Source organism: Castanea sativa, chromosome 5, assembly GCF_040712315.1.
Source record: "Castanea sativa cultivar Marrone di Chiusa Pesio chromosome 5, ASM4071231v1".
In the NCBI taxonomy this organism is placed as follows: Eukaryota; Viridiplantae; Streptophyta; class Magnoliopsida; order Fagales; family Fagaceae; genus Castanea; species Castanea sativa.
The window spans coordinates 9140796-9162710 of record NC_134017.1 but is presented as its reverse complement, the minus strand read 5'-3'; the positions used below and the strand labels follow the sequence as shown (position 1 = coordinate 9162710).

The 21915-nt window shown below is 34.5% G+C and overlaps 1 pseudogene; it reads left to right on the top strand.

The window, feature by feature from the left end:
• Nucleotides 1–13294: 13294 nt before the first annotated feature.
• Nucleotides 13295–14812, top strand: LOC142634689 (uncharacterized; annotated as a pseudogene).
• The last annotated feature ends 7103 nt before the right edge of the window (nt 14813–21915 follow it).

Below are 21915 nucleotides of genomic sequence, written 5' to 3'. Positions count from 1 at the left end.
TCCAACTAGAATCTCAACCCAGACCAAATCCTAAACCTAAACCACAAAATGACCCTCCTTTCATCAAAAAAGACAAAGAGCCATTATACCAACCACCAGAACTAACTATTGGTGCTTCTTCCAAACCCCCAGATATGAACATGTTGGCCATAAATTCTGATCCCCCAAATCCGATTTCATCATTTCTGAGAACTTTAACTCTTCAAGAACCAACAGAACCTTTTGTTCTCCCAGTCATTGATGACACAGATCTAGACTTGTCTGGCCTTGAATTAGATGAAGTATTCATGACAGAACCAAAGGTAGAAGAGGAAGAAGATGTTCTTCATCCTAAACAACCTTCACCACCACCACCAATATTTCCTCCACCACCTTTCATCCCTGATCACCACACAAGACTAACCTATTCATCAACCATAGATTCAAAGCACTTGTTTACCATTGATAACAATCCTCCTTCAAAATGGCATGATGAGATTTTTAACATGTATTCATGGTGTATAGCTGAACTTCAAGCCCCAAACAATACTGTTGCACAGATCATTGCCAAGTTTGTCGCAAGACTTACAGGAAGATTGAGACAATGGTAGATTAATCTTGGAGAATACAGGCAAAGACATGCAGCCCAGTGTAACGCTCTAGAAATTTTTTTCACAATCCTTCATAATGAATTTCTTGGTTCATTAGCCCATTACTCTGAAGTAGCAAGAGATGAATTCTTACTGATGAAATGTTGCTCTTTTGAAAGAAAAGATTTGGAAAAACATTTTGACAGAATGTCAAGCAGGTACTACTCTTTTAATGGAATGGATGATGTCAATTCCAAGCACACTTTCCTTAATTCATTCCCAAAACCATTAGGTGATGAAACTCTCCGCATGATGAATCTCCAAAAAATCACCCTACAACAAGCCTCCTTAGGAGAAATTTATCAGCATGTGCTCATTGTTCTGGAAAAACTCTGCAATCAAAGAAAGTTTCTTTCAGAAATTGACAAGATCCACAGCAAGCTTAAAGACAATTGTAAAAGGAAATATTTTCAGATCAAGTGTTATGACAAAAATTGTGCTTGTCCAACCAAGAGAAGAGATCATTACAAATAGTACTCTTGGAAGAAGAAACATTCTCATCCAAAGAAGAAGTTTTTTAGAAAAAAAAAAAAATGGAAGTTCCTCAGAAGAAAGCAGTTCAAAGGCAAAACTCAAAAGTTTGTTTTGTATGTAGAAGACCAGGTCATTTTGCAAAAAATTGTCCAAAAAGAGAAAAAGAAGCAAAGCTTTTGGAGCAAGCCCAAATTCATGCAGATGACACCCCATTTTTAGATGTTGAATCGCTCTTTTCCCTGGATGACGATTACACTCCTCATGCCTTGGCAGTCATGGCTTATTCAACCTCAGAAGATAAGTCAGATTCAGACACTATTGATGATTTAGACCCAGAAATCCAAACCATATATACATCTCAGTCTCTTATAGCCCCAATAACTGGCCCCACACCAATAGCTCAAGTTCACATCCTCCTTGATACTTATTCCAGACCCATCCCAGTAATAGCCTTGTTTGATACAGGAGCGGCAGCAACAATTCTCCATCCTAAGATTTTACCAGAAGATTTTTGGTTACCCCATCATCAGATGTTCAGAGCAGCCAATGAAGAAACATTTCTAATTACCCAGAAAAGTAAGCCCATTCACCTTCGAATTTTTCCAACCCTTACCATTAGACACCAAGTCCTTGGATCCCCCCTCACAGGCAGAGATCTTCTCATAGGATTTGACCTCCTTCACCAGATACCCAGCCTCAGATGGTCCTCAAAAGGCCTTTTGCATAAACAACACCTTCTCACCTGGACCCAGGTACCTTATTTGTTCTCAATATATCCTTTTGACTCCTTGAAATTCCAGATTATCAAAGAATGTTGTGCAACCACTCACTCTGAATTCCTCCTTAAAAATCCAAATCCTTTGTGGAAAAACCCAGCTTTTTTCATAACCCTTCCTTTAAAAAAGAATGAAGATGTTAACCCCACAAAAGCTAGTCATAGAGGAATGAATCCAGAACACTCGTCCTTAGCTAAGTAGGAGTTATCCACTCTTCTTTTAGAAAACCTCATAGAACCCACAACTTCTCCATGGGCGTGTGAAGCCTTCTATGTTAACAAGCATGCAGAACAAGTTCGAGGAAAGCTTAGATTGATAATTAATTACCAAGATCTTAATCATTTCCTTGCTGATGACAAGTTCCCTTTGCCAAACAAAAGTGTCCTTTTCCAACATCTTTCCCATGCCAAAGTGTTTTCAAATTTTGATCTCAAAGCAAGATTCTGGTAATTAGGAATCCATCCAGAAGAAAGATACAAGACATCATTTTGCATTCCAGACCACCATTATCAATGGACTGTAATGTCTTTTGGCCTAAAAAATGCTCCATCTCAATTCCAAAAAGCAATGGTAACGCTGTTCCAACCGCTTTTGTCAAATGCATTGATTTATGTAGATGATATCCTCCTATTTTCAAAAGATGCAGAATCCCATGAACAATTGCTAACTGAATTCTACAATTTAGTAAAAACTCAAGGGATAATGCTTTCAGAAAAGAAAATGGTCATAGGAGTATCTTCTATTGACTTCTTGGGTGAAAATATTTCAGATGGAAAGTACACTTTGCAGCCTCACATAGCAGTCTCTCTTAGTGAATTTTCAGATACGCTCACCAGCACCAAACAGATAGAGCAGTTTCTTAGAATTGTTAACTACATGTCAGATTTCATCCCAAAAATCTCCAAGCACAGGGATTGTTTGTCTAAATTGTTGAAAAAATCTCCCCTAAAATGGAACCCAGTTCATACAGAAGCAGTCCAACAATTGAAAAAATTAGCAGAAAAACTTCCCCCTTTGCAGATTCCAGGAACAGGCAAAAGAATTCTACAGACAGATGCAAGTGATGAGTATTGGGCAGCAGCTCTCTTTGAAGAAATTGATGGCAAAAGAAACATTTGTGGATATAAAAGTGGTGCATTCAAGCCTTCAGAGCTCCATTACCATTCTACTTTTAAAGAAATCCTGGCAGTCAAACATGGATTGAAAAGTTTCAATTTCACCTTCTTGGTCACAATGTTCTTGTAGAAATGGGCATGTCCTCTTTTCCAAAAATGCTCCAATTCAAAAAAAAAATGCTCCCACATCCTCAGTTACTCAGATGGTCAAATTGGTTTTCATAATGGTCCTTCCAAGTCAAACAAATCAAAGGTACAGATAACCTTATCACTGATTACCTTTCTAGAAAGCCTTCAGTCCTTCATACCACAATAATTCCTCCACCCTTATGTGTATATCCCATAACAAACCCATCCTTATCCTCAGGCCCTTCTACTTTAGCCCCTAATGATATCATGACCATGATAGAAACACTTCCCCAGAAATAAAAGACCAAATAAAAACCCTAACCCTTCAAGCCAGATCCAAAAGAATCATTCGAGTCCTCCATGATTACCTCAAACAACATCAACGCCATTTCCTTGCCCTTTTCCCAGAAATTGAGCAACCATGGAAAACTCCATTTGCATTTTGGCTAACAAACTGGACTGTTGTACACTACCTTTACATGTGGTACTTACTCAATGAGTACTACTTGTGCCTCCATTTCGAATCAGAATTCTACTCACACATTTTTCCTCGAGAGAATAAGTAGTTTTACAAATTCTGGCGTGAAATTTTGAAAAATGATGCTCATGATGGCCAATGGTTCAAGTATCCCAGAATAGATCACCCCCGTTTTAGTCACAAAATTACTTCTGCATGTATAGTAGCTAAGCTAAACTCCAAAAATAATGTTCACGCAGAAGAATTTTTTCACCCTCCAGATATACATTGGGTAACTAATGCTGATGGTACTCTTCACACACACATGGACGTGTCTTGGATATCTTGTCACTATTCACTCACAATGGCAGTATCTCTCAACCAGGGAATATTCTCAGACATAGTACCAGCCGACCCAGACGTTTGCAGACAGCAATGGCCACATGAAGACTATTGGGAAATGTCTAATCTTTTATTTGGCTTTGATGATCCTTACTATCATAACCATGACCTAGATGCAGATGTTGATGAAGAATGGTTTCAAGGAAGAGACGGGTGGGATGATTAAAGATAGATATATAAAAAAGATATATTAAAAAAAAATTGTCAGGAGCCACTTTTGTTGACTTTTTAACAAAGCTCCTATTTTGGTTTTTTCCTTTCTCTATTGCCATCACAATTTCTTTAAGCTAGCAACTATTGCATGATGTTCTATTGCATGATGACCTTCGTCCTTTTCCCCAGTTTCATTATATCTATTGTCAGCAATGAATCCGGAAGCAAATATTTTCTGCATTGACATCCTTCCATCCAGAAGACAACTGTCACTCCGGTTCCAGGACTGTCACACATTTTGGACAAATGTCAAGAACAAGTCAGCACTTACATCTCAAACCTTATCATCTGAATGTAAAATATTTTTGTCTTTTTGTAAATTATTGCCTATAAATAGGCCTTTTGTTTCCTTAGTGGGGGGGACTTGAAAAATTATCAAAGTTGGAGAATTAGAGAATAGAGAGTTAGTCACTTGTGTAATATTTCCCAGTTTATGTCTTCCAGTCCTGTAAAAAACTTGTTCAATCTAATAATATCTTTCAGTTTGTTGTATCTTGTTCTATGTTCTATTCCATATTTTGCTATTATTTTCTATAATATTTTAGTAATATATGCCATTAATAAGTTTTCATGATCTTCTTACACTTCCATTGTTCAGACAGTTTGTTCGTCTTTTAGTTATTATTTATAATTTGTGTGTCTTCATCCTTATTCTCTTTTCTTTACCCGTAGCTTCCTTCTTAGTCTCTTAGTTTGTTCTTCTTATAAATCATGGATATTATAAATCCATTGAACTATGACTATTGTTTATCATAATAATTTTTTATTTAAAAAAAAAAAACCGAAATCTGACAAGCAAGGCATGTGAAATTTTGATCTAACCTTCCTGACAAGACAACTAGACAAGTAGTGTGTTGTAAAAAGCGTATGTGGTTTTGACGATCTTTGGGGATTGGAGGACTTTTTGGAATTTTGTGCTAATAGATAGTAACGTAGTTAAAACTCTTTTGTATTGTAATTTGTAAGTCAAAAAGTTGCAAATTCGGCCGTACGAGTTTCATATGAATTCTTCGTCCAAAACCGGGGGAGAAACGGGAATGATGTGATGAGTAGAGAAAAGAAACCCACAAGAAGTCGGTATGTGAAAAGATAGAAGGTCCCAGCGTTGATGAAATCTAGGACCGTGTTGAGTGGCGTGGATGGCGGGATATCAAAGAGTCAACTCACCGAAAGAATTACAATTGGATTTCATGTGGCTAATTAACTAAAAATTACACTTTTATTTAATAAGAAAAAAACTCATATGGTAAAATTTTAAAATGAGAACCTAAGATACTGTACTTAAATCTTGTCCTTTGTTAGAAGTGATTACTTGGCAAATAGTCAGATTTGGGTCTGTCAATTGGGTTGCGGGTCAAAATGAATCAGGTTAAATAATGGCTATTTAACATAGGCTAAAAATGAGTCGGGTCAATCTGGCTGCAAGCTGATTGTGTCAACTCACATTTTTCACATTTAAAAAAAAAACAAAAAAAAAAATGAATGGCAATTTTTTAGAGAAGGAATCAAATCAATCATTGCACCTAATAGTCTAACATCCTTTTTTTTTCTTTTTTCTTTTTTCTCGTTAAATGGGCACCTACTATTGTTATACTATTTGTTTCTAACTTACTATTATACATGTGAAGAGGAAAATACAAAGAAACCAGAAAACATAAAAATTTTCCATATATTTGCAATTCTAATTTTTGAGAGTTTTGAGCATTACTAAAATTCTTCGTAGCCATGATAACAAAATCTTCCATGTACTGTTGTTAATAACTCATAGATAAAGTACCTACAATTACAAATTTACAATTTGAGTGAGAGATAGATCCTAAGGAGCACAAAAAGTATATATTTTAAATCTATATACTTCAGATTCAAAATTCACTAATGATATCTTTCCCAAAAAAAGAATTACAAAAAAAAAAAAAAACTAAATATCATGGACCATGTCAAGTTAGCCATCTTATTTGCATAAATTCATGTTGCTTTTACTTTTGTTGTGTTTTGTACTCGTTAGACACTTAGACTTATACTTAGCGTTAGTAACAGTTAGTAACTTAGAATTAGATTTCTGGCTGGCTGGTACTTAGTATTTAACTTAGTCAGTGTTAGTTTATCAGACCATTAGTAATTAGTAGTGTAGACAATACAATAGATGTGTAGAAGTTGTAGACTTATAGATGCTTGAGTTTGCATTTTGTATTTTTTTTTTCCTTTCATTTAACTCGTTATTTTAGTAAACGGAGCACACACCAGTGCATTGTGCCTTTATGTTAATGTTATGCACCTCGCACCTTGCCTTGTAGTTTAAATATTTTTTAGGAAAAAAAAAGTTTAAAAATGGGTCAGGTCATGGGTTAGCCGGGTCAGACTGAGTTGTCCCACAAAAACAAAAAGAAGGCATGCTGTGAGTTGGCCCGTTTTTTATTCGGGCCGGGTAAAAACCGGCAAGTTCGGGTCGAGTCAGGGAATTTTAGCTCGTTTTGCCATGTCTAATTTTTTTTTGTACAACATATCCCCCCCCCCCCCTTCTCGGCAGGTTCTCATCATTTGCAAGCAAATAAGGTATCTTTTGCATTTTTACTCTATTCAGTTACACACAGAAGAGAAGGAAAGAATAATAGCTCACCAATAAGGCTGACTTTGGGTCGAGTTCCCAACCACCCACAACTCGACCAGAGTTTTTTAGGAGGAACCTATGTCACGCCCCAAATCCCAAAAGGTCCAAAGCGTGAGAAAGACATCTCAAATACTTGTAAATTTTACCCTTTTTGGAAAACCAAACTATAGGAGATCTTTATTTTCGTTTCACTTCCACAGGATAAGAGTATAAAACCATCAATCTCCACATTACAAGTCAGAGCTCTATAACACATTTATGAACAATAACTAAAAAATCATGTGCCTCCACATAATACATGAATATATATTACAAAACTCTTGGATTACATAAAGTCGCAATCTTATCAAGAATAAGGAATCTTAATATCGTGTCTAGGCCTACCACGCCTAAGGCTAACAAACCTCAAGTGACCAACCTCCAAATAGAATTAATTTAATGTCTCGGTGAACATAGCAAAATCAAGTCACCAACCATGTACAGCAAAAGTCTCCAAATTTAACATAGCACTCCAACCATTACCAACGAAGTAAGCTTCATATCCAAGATATAGTTAATTACTCTGAAAAACTATTAGAGGATGGGATGAGCTAAAGCCCAGTAAGTAGCATAATTAATAGGGGTGGGGGAGATGCAAGTTTCATCTTCAATAATAATAATATGACAAGAATGATTAAATGATGAAACACAAAGTTTCTCAAAGTAAATACTTTGAAACTATATACCATAATCTATAATCTGTGAGCACTAACAATATAATTTTCAAAGCCATAGAATCTAACATACGGTAAATTATCACAAATATACCACACTACCACATAGACCGGTCAGAGGATCCACCCATTCACAATTGGCATGATATTGTCCTCTCTAGTATGCAGACTCTTGGTCCCATGGACCGTAACCTCACCCATACCCTCAAGGTTTTTCTCTCTCCTCATGGGCAGTTGAGAGAGCGCGACAAATAGGACCTTTCTTGCATGTGGTCTCTTGGCCCCATAGACAACAGCCTCACCCACACACAATCAAGGAACCTCTTCCCCCCATGGGCAACAGGGAAGAACGTGTCATCCAAAGTGAAAGGGCACTGACCTGAATTTGAGTTCTGTTGTCACAAAGATTACGAAAACCAAATCGGGTGATCACCGGGAAATCACATATGACATGGTGTTAAAACCACATAAAGCTCACAGGTTACGTTACTTCCAAATACATAGTTTATATCTAGGTAATTTCAGGAAAACTTTAAATAATCTAACTTCTACAAGGTTTGTAAGGTTTTCAACTTCATTCTTGTCAAAAGATTTTATATCAATTTCCCAATAACAAGACAAGATAAGTATCTTTGGATTGTCTAATAAACCATAAAGTTCATAATTTCCTTATCAAAAATTAAATAAAAGATGCTCATATTTTCCATATCAACAGTTCATGCATTTCCCCAAATGCAATACCAAATATGATGCATTTTCATATATATAATCATATATATATATATATATATATATATATATATATATATATATATATTAAGGTTACGACACAATAGTTTTAGGAAAATATAGTTTCCAAAAGTGTGTCTAACCCAAAAACAACATTTATGCAATATGATTATTTTCCAAAATCCCATTAAAAAGCTACTTACCTCACAACCGTAAAATCCTAATTCTCCAAGCTATAAGGAGATTAGCTAGAACCTAAACAATATCAAGTAAACCTATCACAATAAACATAGAGCTTGAAATTGTATCTAACCACAATTTAGGAATTGCCAAATAAACACTTAATTAGGCAAGCCTAGTATTTAACCTCATCAATAATAACATATTCCACTTCCAAAGTTTCTCAACAAATTGATTCACTAGCCATAAACTCCAATTCATAAAGTAAACCCATTTAATATCATCTCCAACATTATGACTAGCTTCCATAAAATTTGCACTACATTAATAAGAGACCCATAAAAAATCTGAATTTTCTACTCTTTTTTTTTTTTTTTTTTTGGTTGTGATTGGGACGTCACAACCTAACCCAGATATTTTTTGGCATTTAACCTGATTTTACTAACACTCGTTAGTTGACAAGAAAGCCAAACATATTTGGCAAGTAATATTTCAAGTCTTTGGGACTCAAGTTCAATGAGGGAACTTGAGTCTTAAAGACTCAAGTTCCACCACAACCACATGGCTAGCACAGAAGAAGAAGAAGAAGAAGAAGAAAGAGAAGTACAACAGAAGAAAGAGAGAAAAGCATCAAAGGGTCAAATCTTTTGGAGAGAAGCAGCTTCGGCCTCCAAGGCCCGATTTGGGCTTGATTTAAAGAGAAGAAGAATGATTGGTGGTAAACTACTTAGCAAATATATTTACAAAACCTATCAACTAAAAAAATTGTTTGCAAAATTAGGCTAAATGCCAAAAATCACCAACCCAACCCAACCCAACCTGAAGATGTTGGTCTATGGTCGGGTTGGGTTTCAGGTTGGTCTCAGGGCAATTTTTTATTTTTTATTTTTAATTCCTCCTTCCTTGTTATTCAAAAAAAAAAATTCAAGAAAGAATAAAACAAAATATTAATCTTATACATCTACATTACCCAAAAGGAAATTTAACTTTTCAAATGACAAATTTGCATTAGGAACTTTTCAATTTTGGTAAAAAAAAAAATGAATTACCATATACAATTACATATACAGCTACAACCCTATTGATAAATATAAATTCTTAGAATATATTTAAATTGCTTGGTTTTTTGATTAACAAATGAATTTATGTTTGACTTGCATGTTGCAAAATTCCTAATTTGTCATGGATGACCAAATTCAAAATAGGATTCAAACTTAGAATCAAGATTTAATGGAGGAAAACATAACTCAAAAGGAAACGTTAATTTTCAAAAGGTTTGCATTAGGAAAACTCCAATAGATGGTTATGACTGGCGAAGATTTAACTAAATACTGTAAGTTAAGAAAGAAATCTATATTAGGAATAATTATTTTTTGAATACTATTGTAAGTGCACAATTGCACCTGGACCCAAAGACAATCACGGGCTCAGGCCCAACGAGCCTTAAACAATAAAATTTGTAGAGTGTGGGCTTGAAACCTAGGTTAGAAGTACTGGGAGCTTGATAACAGGTTTTTAGAAACAAATATAGGTAAATAACAAACGATAATTGTAAAAGGATTTTCTCGGACTCGAGCCGAGGACTGCTTCTTTATTATTCCTCTTTCTTCCTTAAAGATTTACAATTTCTTAATTTTCTTTCTTAGTTTTCGATCCCCCTTCTCCTTGGCCTTTACCCCCCTTTTATACTTCCTTCCCTGATACTTTTTGAACAGTGACTAGAAGTTTCCACCTCACTGTTCAGGGGTCACCTCCCCATTAATGCGGCCAGGGAGGTAGGTGCAGAGCCTTTAATGCGGAGGTGGCAGCCTTTACTCTTGATATTTTCTTTAATACTGGTGCATCTAGAAGATTCAGGATGTCCCCTTTTAACCACTAGTCTTTCCAGAGTTTGTGTCTTGACCTTTATAATGCAATCTTGAGTTCTTTTGGATCTGTCCGAGGTGAAACTCTCCCTCGGCTGTATCCTCGGACCCTCGGCGTATGGGCCAACTCATAGAGTTTAACCCTGGAGCAGGTCGGCCTTCCATATTACAGCCCAAAGGCCCATATGCCCACTTGGGTCCTTTTACTCCCCACAACTATATTAGGAATATTAGTATATATATCATACTTTTATGCATGATCAGAATAAGTGAAAGCCATTAAAAGTACAAAACTAGAAGAAGGTCAGGAACAATTCCACAACCTTCCTTTACCACTTCCCAAGCTTTGAAAACCCACCTCTTTATTTTTCTTAATTAAAAAAAAACCTAAGATTTTCTCCTCTTCTTCCTTTACATTAGTTTGAACAGGAAAAAAAATGAAGATGGCAAGCAAAAGAGCTTCAAGGTTGAGAAAATGTTATAACTCTCTCTCTCTCTCTCTCTCTCTCTCTCTCTCTCCTAGATCGGGCGAGTTGGGTTGGACCTTAGACCCGAGTATTTGACCCAGAACTAACCCAAGCAACCATTCAACCTGCCCAAAACCCTTTGGGTTAGGCGGTTTGGTCAAGCCGACTAGGTCCATTCTCAGCCCTAGCTACACAACGTGTGTCTAATAGAAAAAAGTGTTAAATTTACATATTTTTACCCCAAAACTACCCACACCAATGGATTTATAAATGTGTATATTTAAAATTTTGATACAACGATTATTGTAGTTGTGTATCATATTATTATTATTTTTTTAATACAAGATAGAATTCTACTCTAGCCTAATCTAAGTGTATATGTGTGTGAGTCTCCCTCCTGGAGACTTGAACTCCGACCATTACCTCCCACACTCCACAAGCACTTATACTTGTAGAGTGACTATCGCACCAAAGGTGTGCGGTGATAGTTGTGTATCATATTATTAATTACTTTTTCTCTTTTCTCTCTCATCATATAGACTCCTCTTCTCCATTTGTCTTTTTTTTTTTTTTTTCAATCTTCGTTTTCCCTTCCTCATTTCTTCCCTTTCCCTTCATTCCAAATCACCACCCCAACCTAGCCACAAAACCACCACCTAACCCAGCATTAACCACTTCCTAACACAGCCAAAAAAAACCTAAACAAATGGGTTACGTAATCGATCAGCCATATCTCTTCATTTTCTTTAGTATAGTAACTCATGCCTATTCATCTCCTCAAAAAACTAAAAAATGAAAACCTTAAATTTTATTAATAGATGATAATTGCACTATATATTAACATATAACACTATGAACTCCAATTGCAACAAAAAAATCCTGAAAAAAAAAAAAAAAAAAAAAAAAAAAAAAAAAAAAAAAAAAAAAAAAAGGTATGGCTTTGTTAACTTTTCATTTCTTTTTTCAAGTTATTTTTTGTTTTCCTTTCCTTATTCTAACAATTTTCTTTTTTCTTTTTGAACTTATTTTCTATTTTATTTGATAAATAAAATAGATAGAAAATAGTTTATTTTAACATTGCTATTGATGATCTTCATAGATAGAAAGTCATTGAGAAATTCAACAAAATTTTGAAACCAAGAGAGAGAGAGACATGGAATCTGTGAGTTTCCCTTCTCTTGATGTTGATAGAGTTCTATTTTGAAACTTCCTTTTTAATTAGTGCTAAAAGAAGATGTACAAAGCTTTCCACACCATTTATCTTAATGCTAATGAAGTTCTATAATTGTTGATGTTCTCCATAGATTAGATTCTCCGTGTGCTTGTGGACTAAAGTAATTACCCCTTTTGATTTACTTTCATTATGCAATCACAAAATATTGGAGGCAAATAATTTTATTAGGGCCTCAAAATGCTCTACATAGTAATATATATATTTGGTTTTCCTTAATAATTTTTAGTTTAAAAGTCATAATAAAGCCGTGTCTATTTTGAGTCGACTCTTAAGGTCAATAGTTTATAATTTTGTATTTAACTCAATTTTACCATTAATTTTTAGTAAATTTTGGAATTTTATCGCCTAATCATTTAATTAGTGCGAATCAGAGTTTTAGACATTTCTTAGTTGTTGCAGGGTTTTACTTTTCAGTATTTCTATGTTTTGTAGTCATCAGAGGCAAATCAGACTATTTTCAATAAAATACAAACTTTTATAATTTTTTTTTTCTGGTGGATTCCAATTTATCTCTTTGTGGATTCTGGAAAACTTCTTGTGGATTCGAAGTTTATTACCAGAATCTAATCATTTAGTTTCTATTCCATTATTAAGAGAGTATCGTGTATGTTTTCTTCAGACTTTCATAATATCAAATTCTATAAACAAAGAGAAATGGTAATTATTGGGAGATTTGAAATATTGATATAATGCTCCTATGAAATAGATATCATCAGTGCATAGTGCTTCTATTTGATCATTTGATGTAGTTTATTTGATTGTTTTATTATATTTAAATAATAAAATAAATAAAAGACATTTATATCTAAAGAAAATTAAAAGGTAAAAGTTTAAAACAGTAAAACTTTACATTAACAATAAAATAAAATAAATGAATAGGACAAATTAACCAAACAATATCAAAATCTTCTAAGTATACTTTCCTTTTGTAGGCGAGATTTTCAACCTAATGCCTTTTCCGAATTTCACTTCAGATATTATATTACATTGAATTTTTCAAGCAAAAGTTCAAGCAAACTTTTAATACTCATCATATTTCGAACTCACCTACCAATTTTTACTTCAAGGAATACGTGTTTGGTTTGGCCTTTAATTCCTCGTGTCAGTGTCTCTCTAATATGCAATTGACCATGAAACTTCAAGGTCATCCAACCACTCCAGTACTGATCATCAACACCACGATGATATAGTCTCAAGCAGTGGACCATAATAGAATATTGGTGTGTCGAGTTCATCCATCTATTTATATGCTTCTTTCCTGTTATAACAATTCACAAACACCACACTGGGAGAGAAAATGGAAATGGCTCAACTTAGACAAGATGATAGTGATATGAGAGAACTCTACAAGGCAGCAGGAAATGGGTGTAAAACCACGTTGGATAGGTTGATCCTTAAAGACCCACACTTGCTTAGTAAAATTTCATTGACTTCTTTGAGCGAAACTCCATTACACATATCAGCTGTAGTTGGCCACCTTGAATTTAATAAAGCTCTTCTACTTCTAAAACCCCGACTAACTCTAGAGTTGGACTCCCACAGACGTTGCCCACTTCACCTGGCTACTGCCGAAGGCCACACAGAGATCGTCCAAGCATTGTTAGATGAAAACAAAGATGCATGCTTGGTAAGTGATCAAGATGGTAGAATTCCTCTCCACTATGCAGCCATGAGAGGACGAGTTGAGGTTGTAAGGCAGTTAATCATTGCCCAACCTAACTCAATTACTCAAGTTGTGTTAGATGGGGGAGAAACTGTTTTGCACTTATGTGTCAAATACAACCAACTAGATTCTTTGAAACTGTTGGTGGAATTTGTGAGTGACGAAGCAGACTTTCTCAATTCCAAAGACCACGAAGGTGGCAACACTGTCTTGCATTTAGCTGTGATGCTACAGAGAATAGAGGTTGGTTTTTTTTTTTTTCTTCATATATTCATTTTTTTATAAACAAAATTTTCATTTTTGCAGATAGTAAAATATTTGCTGTGTGTGTCTAAAGTGAAAGAAGGAGCAGATGCCTTAAATAAGATGGGTCTTACAGCCTTAGAAGTTTTAAATCACTATCCAAAAGATTTGAAAAGCTTCACCATTCAAAACATCTTTATGGATGCCTGTGCCGTAAGAACAAAGAAGAAAAATAACCTCTCATCATCATTAGAAATTGTTGTTGGTCACCATGATTCAGCAAAACGAAAGAGATCGAGCAAGAAAAGGTGGCAAAAATGGTTAAAGTACTTGAGGTACCAAGGCGATTGGTTAGAAGAGACACGAGGTGCACTAATGGTGGTGGCTACTGTCATCACAACTATCACTTTCCAACCAGCTATCAACCCCATAGGCGGTGTTTTGCAACCAAATGTAAACGATACGTATGGTTGGAAATATGACCTAAATTCAACATGTATGGCTGGAAATTCGGTTTTAGCATGTGACTCTAATCATAACTCTGGATTCTTAATATTCATGATTTAGAATACCGTCTCTTTCACTGCATCTTTGTGTGTCGTCTTTTTGCTTATTAGTGGATTTCCTCTTAAGAATAAGGTTTGCATGTGCCTCTTAACATTTGCCATGTGTACCTCTCTCACATTCTTAGCCTTTGCCTATTTGTCTGCACTCAAAGTGCTGGTCCCATATACCTTTTTTGATGGGTTTGCGTATGACGCGGCGTTGGTCATAGCAGGTTGTGTTCAGCTTAGTTTGATAGTCGTGGTTGGTATTGTTCTTCTGATTCACACAATTCGCTTACTCGCCTGGTTGGTAGTGAAGATACGAAGGTTCACCTTATACATACAAAGGCGCCAATAAGTTAAATAGTTCGGATTGGACAGACTCGAATCTAAGACTGGAGACTGCAATTTGTATTACTAGCTGAAACTTTAATCGTAATCTGAATTGGAAAGTGACATGGCATGTTATATAGTGCTCTACTGGCAATCAATATATACGAGATTGGTATCATTGTGCGTAGGCTACTTTCCAAGTCCAGGTCTTTTCTTCTTCTTTTTTCCTCTTATTTACTTTTTCATTCTTTTGTGCTTTTTGTTGAAATGAAAATTCGAACTATGATCCTATTTATTTTATTATTATGTATTTCATTGTACTTAACAAAGATTATATGTTACAGAGTAGAATTATTAGTTTTTAAATTTTCTCACTTTAACCAAGATTGGTGATGGAGTGTGCAAGAGATTCATTCCGGTTTAGATTGGAACAGTTAAAGCATTAACATCTGGTTTTTACAAAATATCATATTTTACAATTTCAAAAACTAATTTATCTATTATACCATACCACTTTACAATACATCCAACATCTCAAATTCTATTTCTTTTGTCACTTTATTTAAATATTCTTTTTTACTATTTCTCTCTCTCTTCCTCTTCCTCTCTAGCTTTCTCCCTCTTCCTCTAGGCACTTGTCACAATAGAAAAAAAAATCACAAAAACCCAGAACCGTGTTGATTATTTAGGTTTGCAAACAGCTTTAACAGCTATCTATATCTCTCTTTTTTGCCCTGTTAAAACACATTCAATTTGATTAGGATGTTTTGTTTGTGTGTGTGTGTATGCGCACGCATGTGTGGTAAATACTCAAATAAATTGTAATGAATATTTAAAATAAATAAGTAAATTGGTTATAAAAAAAAGTAAATTATTTCAACAAAACAATGTAAAAAAAAGTCTAAACCCCACAAGCACAAGGCAACTTGTGCGAAACCTCCAGTTGTTTAACAATGAGCCATGGTATTGACAATAATAGTAGAGGTTGGGCCTAATTCAGGTTTCTTGGAACTTTTCACTTAGGCACTTTGTCCAAAAAAAAACGTGATGTTATGACGGGTTGTGCACTATGTTCAAATTCAATCACATATATCAGAGACTAGACTCTAGAGAGAGGGAACATCCCGAAATTATTTGGGCCCTAGAATTTTTTTTTTTTTTGAGGTGCTATATATATCTATGTTGGACACTTGACATGCTTGGAATATTTTTGCATTCATGTTCCATCCGTGTCATTTAAAAAAAATGTAAGATATTGTTGGGACATGAGAAAAGAGAAATCAAATACCATTTCACAAAACAAAGAGAGCATTCATGCCCTAAAGAGTAATAACATACTTCATCCATCCCAATTTGTTTTTCCTGTTTGAAAAGTCAAACTTTTTAAAGAAACATCATTTATTATCTTATTTATCTTATAAAAATGTATAAGTTTATAAAATTACCCTTAAATAAATGTATTAGTTTTTTTTTTTTTTTTAAAGAGTTATTCTTAATGAGGCAACTAAAAAGGTGCCCCAATTAGATTGATTTTTTAAATATTTGTTAGTTTTCTTTTCATATAATTTTGAAAATAAAATAGGGGTATAATAAGAACATTAGTAAATTAATGACTTTTATTTTTAGAAACAGGACAATATTTTGGGGGTGTAAATGCATTTTTAGTCCCTACATTTTGGCTTTTTTCCATTTTGGTCCCTACATTTTTATTTCGCCACTTTTAGTCCCTAAACCAATTAATGCGTGTTAGTTTAGTCTTTTCCGTCAGTCAACAGCCGGAAATAACAGAAGTGACTAACGGAAGGATTAAAATATTATTAAAATTTTACTGTAGCACTCATCAGATTTTTAACAGATTTAAAATTGAAAAAAACAAAATTAAAAGCCAAAAATATATCAAGATCTATGTTCAACGAGAACACCAAATAATACAAACCCAGATTTTAGACATAAGAACACATGCCCAGATTTTCTTGCATTTTCTTGCCCTTTCTTGTCAACCAAACACAAACACAAATCGATCTCCAGCAAGAACACAAACACAAACTTAGCAGCAAATCTTCTCAGATTGTCTCAAACCACAAAACCCAAATATACGAAATAACAACTCAAGCCCAGATTTTCTCATCTTTCAATCAACAACAAAACCTCCAGCAAATAAAATTCATAAACCCAAAACCAAATTCATAAACCCAGAAAATTTAGCATAAAAACACCATTAAAAAAAATCATAACTTCAACGTTCCCTTTGCCCCTTTCTCCCACTCCGATTGGACTGCTAAACACAAGCTCAAACAGAAACCTCACATACCTAACGAAAAACAAATCCAGCCACTATATATACAACAATAAAACCAAACCAACTCAAATTTACAAGCTCTTTAGTAAGAACATAACAAAGAATATTCCATACACAACTAGAACTAGAACCGCTCCAAGAACCCTTCCGATTTCGTCTTCGACTTCTCTAACGACGACTCCTTCCCTTCCTCCAGCGCCGCCGATGACGACTACTCCTTCCATCTCGTTGACAGCAAGCCTCCACCTAAGCCCAAGTTCAGCCTCAAGTGGAGGTTCCAACAACAGCGCCAGCTCCCTCAATCCCAACCCAAACCCAGCCCTCTTCTTCATGCTCAGATGGTTGCTCCACCTCGATGACCCACATGTTTTTAGACAGGTTCTCGACTCAAAACCTTATAGGTTTCAAGCAACTGGGTTCAATTGGGCTAAACCAACTAACCCCATCTCAGATCCACCGGATCCAAACCTAGATCCACCTCCAAAACCAACACTTTTGCCCACAAAATCAACAGCCACAACTTCCCAAACCTTCATCACCATGGCTCTTGCGTTGGCAGCAATTTCGGTGAGTACCAACCTCTCTATTCCTCGGTGGACGCTAAGCTCCAAGCCATTTGTGAAAGCTTGGTTAACATGCCGCCGAAGACAGAGAAGTAGAGTTAGAATTTGAAGACAGTTGAAGCCGAAGCTGAGCTAAAGAAGAAGAAGAAACAAGAGGAGGAAGTGGTGGTGGAGTCACCATGTTTTCTTTTTCATCTTCCTCATTCTCCACCTTCTGTTCTTGTTCTTATGTTGTGGTGTGTTCTTTTTTTTTTTTTTTATTAACACATATTTTTTCTTTTGTTAAATTTGAAAAATAAATATTTTAAATTATAATATGACGTGGCATGCCACAATAAAATTTTAATAATATTTTAATCCTTCCGTTAGTCACTTCTATTATTTTCGACTGTTGACTGACGGAAAGGACTAAAATAACACGCGTTAATTGGTTTAGGGACTAAAAGTGGTGAAATAAAAATATAGGGACACAAATGGAAAAAAGTTAAAATGTAGGGACTAAAAGTGCATTTACGCCTATTTTGGGACATCTCAAAATGAAATAGAGGACAAACAAACTGGGATGGAGAGAATATTTGAATATAATAAATATCTTTATTCTTGGTTCGTATTCTAATTTTTAAACATCATTTAATAGTCATAGATTTACTTTATTATGCACTATTACTTACCACCATTCTCATGGCTTCCTAACAGTTTAGTAAGAAGCCAAAAGAATCAATGCACGAACCTCATCATCAAATTCAATTTCTACCAAAGATAATTGATTTGTGATCATATTGAACTCATTCATATGCTGCACTACAGGAGTGCCTTCTGCCTTATTTAAATTGAACAACTTCTTCATCATATGCGCTTTCTTGTTAACTGACGACTTTTCATACATGCTAGACAAAGCCTTCATCGGATTTCCTATTGGATTTCCTATTGTCTTTTCTTTCACAATATTTTGCGAAACTGATTTTGATAAAGTTAATCAAATAACTCTCAATACCTATCTATTAAGAAGGTTCGAGTCTTCATCCTACATAGTTTCAAGCAGTGGCGGAGCCAAGATTTTAATTTAGAGGGGGCACGATGAAAATAAAGAATTGAAGAGAAAATCAATTTCTATTTTTTTAATTAGTATAATAAAAAAATACTTAACTAATTAAACAAAAAATTTGATTAACATATAAATATAAGGTAAGCGTTAAGTTTTTTTTTTTTTTTTTTTTTTTTTTTTTTTTTTTTTTCCCTTGTGCGTAACGCTAGATTTAGTATAAATGTTGTTATATTTAAGATACTTTATAGGTGACTATAAGTATATTTTTCAAACAAGTAAAAGTTAAAAAAAACAATCAATATATAGTCATTATTATACGAAGTTAAAAGAGCTTCTTACTAATCACCGGCCGAAAAGAGTATATTACAATTGGAGCCAAGAGTGACAGTCCCGTAGCACAATTACATGCAATTGCAAAGTTGAAGACCATAAGCTTAAAGCAAACAAAAACTTATACAAAACAAATACTAAATCTAAAAGATATATATATATATATATATATATATATATATATATATATATAAAAGGGGGGTAGGGTTTGGGTGAGGTCAGGGGGGGGCAATTGCCCCCTCTCGACCCCCACTACCTCCGCCCTGGTTTCAAGAAACATGCAACGTGCAGTTTTAACCTTTCTGTTTCTATGGACTGACTTCTTTTTTTTGCTGAATTTTTTTTTTTTTGTTGGCTGAATCTATGGACTGACTTCTTAATTCTTCTCGAAGAACTAACAACAAGACCAGACTTGCTAGCCGCCACTATTTCACTTTTCCTGCGCAAATTACGTTCTCTAATAGGACACCCAGCTGACTTATCAAATTATTCTAATTTAACCATAGATTTAGTCTACAAGGGAGTGTACCTAGGATGGACATACATGACACAAAACACGGACACAAATACAGGATCATATATAATACATTGACACAACTATTTTTTTTTTTTTTTTTTAAATCATAACACGATACGGCTTATATAGGACCAGTGGAGTAGCCAAGACTTTAATTGAGAGGGGGTAAGATTAAAATAGTATTAAAAGGATATTAAGTATTTTTTTCTTAATAATTATGTGTTACTAATGAGGACCATTAATTGAATTGCCATGAAAAAAAAATGTGATAAGTCTACCAACTCACACTTGGTTTGCATTTGACATTGGATTAAAAAATCAGTTTTTTTTTTTTTTTTACTTTTTCGCTTATTTTTTGTACTATTCATTGGTCTTATTGTACTTTTTAGTATTATTCATGGGTCACATTGTATTAATTCAGTTACCTTTTAACTTTATCTACAGTACTTTCAGCAAAAAAATTTCAGTTTCAGCTAAATAAGCTGTTCCAAATAGACTCTTAGGCCGGTCACAAATCTACCATCTTTTTTAAAATGACCCATGTCTAACTAAGGTGGTAGGTAAAATTGGGTGTTGTTATGAAATTGTTGTGACTTTAGCTTTATTGAAATTATTAAACTCTATGACCCAGAATATTAATTGATAGTTCAAACAACAAGTAGAATCTTCAGCAGCAAACTAAAATTCCTAAGAGCTAAAAGATATGTCCTCTACTAACAGAACATGAAAAATGAAAAAGCAAAATACAAAACAAACCCCACTCAAATACTATTGGAAAAAATTTCCTTAGAATTTTTAAATCGATGAAACAACAATCTGAAGTGAACCTTTTTTAGATTAGTTCATGCATGAACTTTGAACAAATAAAGTACAAGAAAAGTGACAAAAAAAAAATAAAAGAAGTAAAAATTATGACAGAAAAGCTATTACTTTTACGGTTCATTATAATAATATTAAATTGAAATATTCGGCATGGTTCAATATACACTTAGAAAGATAAATAAATAATGGATGCATGTATAATGAGAGAGAGAGAGAGAGAGAGAGAGAGAGAGACAGAGAGAGAGAGAGAGAGAGAGAACCAAACAACTTGTAAGAAGGCAGGAAAGCAAGTCAAAATCGAATAGAGGGCTGGAACAGTTTTCTTAGATTTCTCATTCAACACAGCAATGGGCAAGGCCGGCCCCAGGATTTCAAGCTGGGGCCGGAGATAAGTGAAAAAAAAATTTCAAAAAAATTTAAATATGCATCCATATAATATTAACAAACTATCAACTAAGACAAATTCACAAAATCATTGTTTCTTAATATATTAGGATACAATCACCTACCAAGAAAAACAAAAGACACAAAATACTATTGTTTCTTAATACATTATCTATAAAAAAAAAAAAGGAACTCGACGCTCTTTTATAAATTTATCTAATTTCAAATTACTAGTTATAGTATTATGAGTTTACAATAGGCACAAGTGAATCACTGTTATCTTCTTGAATTTGAGTGACAATTTAGTATATTATATAATCTGTCTTTGCCTTTTGTCTTTGTCTTTATCTCTTTTTTCTGTCACTCACCCAGTCCCACTACCGACGCTATGAATTTATTATGCACTACCAACAAACACTTTTCCTAACTTTACCATTTTTATTCCTTAAAGATGAATAGCTGTTCAGTCTATTCCTATTTCTGTCACTTGTACCAATTTTATTGCCCAACTACTAGACAACAAACAGTGAAACACTAATATATTTTCTAATTTCTACATACTCTACTCTCTCTCTCTTAGATCTTTTCTATATAATATAAGAGAGTGAATCACAACTCACAAAAACAGTCACAAAGCCAAAAAAAAAAAACCACAAGCACATATTCATATATTCAATCCACAATCACCATCATCACTCATCAGTAAAAACTAAAAACACAAACACCACAAGCACAGATTCTGAGATTCACAAGCACTATATTAGGTTTTGAAAGATAGATTAAATACTTGAGTGTGAAGTGTGAATTGTGAAGGCTAGAGCAATGAAGCTGGGCCAGGAAAATTAAGCAACCAGCGGCAATTGCAGATGGGTCTTACTGTGTTGTGGCCAGTGGCCGATTGGGTCTACGTCTGCGAGATGGGTCTCGTGGTGGCGGGTGTGGGCAGTGAGATGGTCTTGTGTGGTGGCAGTGAGCAGCGGTAAGATGGGTCTCTCTTGCCTCTCAATTTTTCATTCCTTTGTTTATTTTCTTTGTTTATTTTATTCCTTCTTTGAATTCGGATTCTTCTTTTTCTTTTTCTTTTTTTAAGAATATAACAATCAATTGGTTATACATATTATCTCTTAAAAAATGTGGCTATTAATTTTCCACGGATTTCTTTTTAAAAGTAATTATTCAA